The sequence below is a fragment of the Chenopodium album genome, chromosome 4 (genome assembly GCF_948465745.1).
Source record: "Chenopodium album chromosome 4, dcCheAlbu1.1, whole genome shotgun sequence".
Lineage (NCBI taxonomy): Eukaryota > Viridiplantae > Streptophyta > Magnoliopsida > Caryophyllales > Amaranthaceae > Chenopodium > Chenopodium album.
The window spans coordinates 51,181,528-51,187,400 of record NC_137837.1 but is presented as its reverse complement, the minus strand read 5'-3'; the positions used below and the strand labels follow the sequence as shown (position 1 = coordinate 51,187,400).

Sequence of the window (5,873 nt, the reverse complement as noted above, 5' to 3'; positions counted from 1 at the left end):
CGTGAAGGTTACACCCCATTCACAATCCATGAGATTACTAACTCCATATGGTTCGGAACCACGAAAGGAGGATCGAGGATGATGGTACGAAGTGAGTCATGGAGTCTACTCGACTCTTATAATGAAAAGCATTCCTGTGATCTCATTGGCATACAAACAATAATTCAATTCGCTCTAAACTATTATTTAACTAAACTGGTTTAATATTAATGCACACATAATTCTAAAAATATTGGTGATCACTTCAATTAATAATAAGATTAAAAAGGATCCTAAACCGGTTGTCCAAATTATCTTATTAGGCGTGATTTTCAATTTCATATTCCCTTTAAACATGCAATATGGTGATCAATAAAAATATAATAGAACAATATTAATATTAGAACCAATTTAATCACAATTCCAACAACATAAAAAAAATCGTTAGAAAAATAATAGAAGTAAAAGGAACGTGATCCTTACTTTGATTCTGTTTGTTTGCAACTACAAATTAATAAACGAGTTAGTAACTTTAAGAAAATAATAAAGCAATAATTAAATTAAATTAAATAAAGTAAAGTTGATTTTGGGGCCAAACCCTCAAACAATTCTACCTTTCACGCCTTGGCTTAAGGATGGAACCACGAGTGAAGTATGGACTCCTTTGAGTACTTGAAGAAGGAATTTTGAAGAAGAAAAGGGTAGGCTAGTGTTTAGGCTAAAGCATAGAAGAGAGAAAATTAAATCAGAGAGTTACTCCGTGCCCCGTACATCAGAAATGAGGGGATATTTATAGGGAAAATGTGCTGAGGGAGCACACGGAACCCTAAAATGATAAAAACCCTAAAAAAATATCCCGTGACACGGCAAACTGTACCGTGAAACGGGAAGCTCCACCGTCAGACGGCACATATTCCCGTGACACGGTACAATTTTGGTGTGACGCGGGAAATTTTCATAAAACGGGATAGAAAACGCGTTAAGAGTTTACGCGGAAAAGACACGGAATGTCCCGTGTCACGGCAGACTTCTCGTGTCACGAGAAATCCCACCGTCAAACGGGAAGGATTCCCGGGACATAGTAGGTACCTGCCGTGGCGCGGGAAATTCCAGTCTGTTTTTCCGTCTAAATACATTTTTAACCCTAATTTCCTTCGGCATTTTAATTGCCGATTTATAATTTCGGGCCTTTTTTGACTTATTATTATTTGGGCTAAAATAAGAAAATAATTACATAAAAATAAATAAAAGGTTTGGGCCAAAAATAAATAATAAAACAATAAAATAAAAAAGGTTTTAGCTAAAATTAATTAATAAGTTTGGGTTGAAATTAAAACTATGCTTTTACCAAACATAAAGACTAATCCATGGACTTTTCAAAAATATGAATTTAATAAAATACGATTTTTTAAGCACTCTCAGGATTAAATACTAAACCCGACCAATAGTGGCGGTGAAAGGTTGTTCATCATCGGGTTTGGTTTTGGGGAGACATTTTTAGGTGTCTACAGTTCCAAACTAGGTCAGAATCAACATGAGGGACGGAGTGAGACATGCGACGTGGAGAGAATGCCACCTCACGCTAAGGCTGAGGCTGGTGTGGTGGTACTGGTGGTGGTGGTGCTTGCCCCCTAGCGTTGGCAACTAAAAGATCATATGTATAGGGTGGTTTCCCTGGGGGAAAGGCGGTCAAGTCAGGACTAGGTAGGGGAAAGATGAGCAAAGGTTGCTCGCTCCTAATCCTAATACACCAGAAGGGTGTCTGCTCACTATCTGGTCGTACCCACCCCAACTCCTCAAAATACTTAGCAGTCATATTGGTATCTGGTCTACAGTTGGTAAGTTGGTGGGGTCCATCCACTACAAAACTGGCCTTTTTCACTTCTATTCTAGTGATAAGGCCTCCTAAACGGATGGGGGTTTTTGATGTGGTGCTGGCCGTGGCATGCCTACTCATATGGTTAATAATAAATCTACCTATGTTCAATTTCTCGAACCCATACACATAGTGTCCTATGACAGCTAGTTCGTTAGTTTGGGCATTATAGGGCTCATTCCTACCTAAAAAACACAAACCCGCAAATCTTTGCCAGATTTTTGGGACAGGGTGATGAATAGGTTTGGTACTAGCATGTTGGGGGTCAGGAGTAGGCAAACCAGTCAAAGCATGATATATGTCACCCATTTTATAGTCCGCATGCCATTGGTGAGGTAATTAAGAATTTAATTCAAATAATTTACAAAATTCTACATAAGTTAAACTAATATTCCTATTATTCAACCTAAAGATTAAATTCGGCCCATTTCTACTACTAACAACTTGTAAAGAAGACAAGAATTCACAAGTTAGCTCTCGAAATGTAGGATAGTGCATATCAACAAATTTTCTCATGCCAATGTCATTTAAAAATCGTTTTTCAAAATCATACAAACCAAATGATTCTAAAGTAGGGCGGTGTAACCACCGAGAAGGAATTACCTTACGCCCGATTAAGTGTTATAGCCGCTCCTTTTGCTCTCTGCTAGCAATACGGATCGTCGGCCAGTACGGGAGTTGCAAATCCGGGTCGTATTCCTTCCTCGAACTGGAGCTCCTACCGAAAATAGACTTAGCACTCTTTGAAGCCATGGTAAAAATGGGTATGAAAATTTATTTGAACAAAATCTGAAAATTTTTATATGGGAATGTAGAAGATGTAGAGGGGATTACAAATATGTAAAAAGTTTTTAATTTGGGTGAGAAATGGAGAAGAAATCTTAGAGAGAAGGTAGAGAGAATTTAAGTTTTAGAGACAGAAAGTAATGGAGGAAAGAAGAAATGAAGGAAGAAAGAAGAAAAGAAAGAAGAAAAGGAGGCGGACGACCTCGCGCCCGATCAGGCGGTATGTCGTCCGGTCGGGCGATCAGATGCCCCGTATTACCTTCAACTCTCGCGCCCGATCGAGCGCCCTTCGTCCGGTCGGGCGATCTAACGCTCATAATCTGATGGTCTCTCGCGCCCGGTCAGGCGGCATTCGTCCGGTCGGGCGATCTCATGAGATAATTTTCGCCTCTTCTCGCGCCCGGTCGGGCGAGATTACTTGATTTTGAATCCTTGCTCTCGCGCCCGATCGGGCGAGCTTCGCCCGGTCGGGCCCGAGGCTAATTTGTCGAATTTTTATTTTCTTCTTTTCTCCAAAATTTTGCTAACTCTTTCCTTCAAAACTTTACAAACACTCATAAAACTCATTAAATTCTCTCATCTCTCCTCTCATAAGAAAAAAGGAAAGAAAAACTAGTCTAAAAAGCATTAAAAATATGGGTTGCCTCCCGCAAAGCGCTGGTTTATCTATGTCCCGCATGACCTTCTTACCAAGTATAATAACTAGGACCCTTGGCCTAACGCTTGATCAGGTGGTATCTCACCCGATCTAGCGGTGTTTCGGCTGCGACGCGGCTTCCTGACATGCGCTGTGGGACGCCAATTAACTTTGTCTGGTGGATCCTCCTTGACTTGGACTGGGAGGTCTTCAATGCTACGCACTAAAGGTCCTTCTTTTATCTAGGGTTGCTTCAAATTGTCATTGCATTCAACACTTGCAACTCGATTTGGCGGAACACTTACCATAGGCTCCAATCGCACAACTTGCTTGATTGATTCCACCTTTTCGTCCTCAAAACCAAGACCAACGGTGTAGAGGGCTCTTTCTATTGCATCGACTTCCTTCTGCCATTTATCTATCTCATCTGAAAAGGATGCAACACAAGATACCGCCTCCAAGGGATCTTTTTCAAGAGCTTGGGGCTTGTTAGAATAATTCTCAACCACATTAACACTAAAACATTTCTCCTCAGTCATGGGGCTTTTAGGGGTATTATTAAGATTGAAAACAATTTTATCATCCCCTACTAATAGTGTTAACTTACCACTTCTCACATTTATGATTGCTCCTGCAGTGTTAAGGAATGGTCTACCCAAAATAATTGGGGTTTGCATATCCTCAGCCATATCAAGAACAACAAAATTTACAGGTATATAAAATTCACCTACTCTAAAGGGGACATCCTCTAAAACACCTAAGGGGTATTTGAAAGAACGGTCAGCCATTTGTAGAGTTATATTGGTAGCTTTTAATTAACCCATATTCAACTTGGAACAGACAAATAATGGCATAAAACTAACGCTAGCACCCAAATCACACAATGCATTGTCAATCATTAGATTGCCTATATGACAAGGGATAGAAAAACTACCTGGATCTTTTAATTTAGGTGGAGACTTATTTTAAAGTACGGCACTACACTCTACAGTGAAAGCTACTGTCTCTACCTCACTAATAGACCTGTTCCTTGTCAATATTTCTTTCATAAATTTTGCATATGAAGGAATTAGTGTGATTAATTCAGTGAAGAGAACTGTTACCTTCAAATCTTTTACCATCTCCAGGAACTTACCAAACTGCTTATCCAAATTTGTCTTCAAGTGACGATTTGGGAATGGAAGTTTGATAATTGGCTTTTGAGCATTGTTTCTCTTGTCTGGAGTAGCCACCTTCTCTGGAGTAGTACCCTACAATGTAGAATTAGATATGTTAGTGTTATCCTTTAGCCCTATAGGGCTATTAACTACATTGTTTGGTTTAACAGAATCAAGATTAGCATTATCTAATAAATCAGGTTCATCAACTCTGGGCATAGAGGGCCCTTCGTAGTTTGAACCACTCTTTAGAGTAATTGCATAGGCTTGATCTGTAGGCCTAGTCGGCTGTGCTGGTATTGCTCCCTGTCGGCGGGCTTGTAGAGTAGCAGAAAGTTGCGCAACTTGATTATCTACAATTTTATTGTGCGCTAAAATTGAATCAATTGTTGCATCTCTACTCTCCATGTGCTTCTGCATGTTAACCAACATCGCTCTAATTTCCACCAAAGAAGGGTCGGAAGATGAGGAGGGTTGCTGTGGCGCCTGTGGTTCTTGTGGTGGTGGATTTTGAACATTAGTACTCCGGTAGGAAAGGTACGGATGATTCCGATACCCAGATGTAGGTGTTGGAGTATGGGTTATTCTCCCTATAAGCTTGAAAGGCATTAACTTGTTCCACGGAACTCCTGCAATCTTGTTCCCAATGACCTAAAATACCACAATTTTCACAGAAAGCCTCATTAGAGTTATTAATAATCGCAGAAACATTAGCTACATTGGCAGTGCTAAGATAATCTAATTTTTGGCATATAGAGGTCAGTTGAGCTTGCCAAAAGGATACAAAGTCAACAATATGTTTCCCCTTGTTAGAAAATCCTCTAGGATTCCCATATTGGGAATTATGTATCGCCATATCTTCAATAACCTGACCTGCATCATCAAAATTAAGGTTCATAAATCTTCCACTAGCTGCAGAATCTAAAATTATTCTAGAAGAATTTCCAATGCCATTGTAAAAGGCTTGGATTAACTGCCATCGTGGTAAATTATGGTGGGGGCATTCTCTTTGTATGTCCTTGAACCTATCCCAAGCCTCATTTAAGGATTCATCGGCTTCTTGGGCAATGTTCTGAATCGCACTCCGTAGTACGGCTGTTCTCTCTACAGGATAATACTTGTTATAAAAATTCAAAACAAGAGTTTCCCAGTCAATTATACCAAGTGCAATTCTATTTAAGCCATTAAACCACAATTTAGCATTTCAAGTAAAAGAGAAGGGAAAGAGAATCTCCCTGATTTGGTCTTGCGTGACCCCGGCTTGCCTGATGGTATTACAATATTGACAATAGTCGGCAATGTGGAGATTTGGGTCTTCACCCTTAGCTCCACTAAATTGCTTCCTCTCTATCCTCATTACAAATTGAGGTTTAATTTCAAATTGAACCCCATCAAGAGCCGGAGTAGGGGTGAGATGTGGAAAATCTGTGAGATTGGG

The 5,873-nt window shown here is 40.0% G+C and overlaps 1 non-coding gene across 1 annotated transcript; it reads left to right on the top strand.

Moving 5' to 3' along the window:
* Positions 1–5,421: 5,421 nt before the first annotated feature.
* LOC145629811 (small nucleolar RNA R71) lies at positions 5,422–5,528 on the top strand. The gene has a single exon (XR_014111950.1). It is a non-coding gene; the product is annotated as a small nucleolar RNA R71 (small nucleolar RNA).
* The last annotated feature ends 345 nt before the right edge of the window (positions 5,529–5,873 follow it).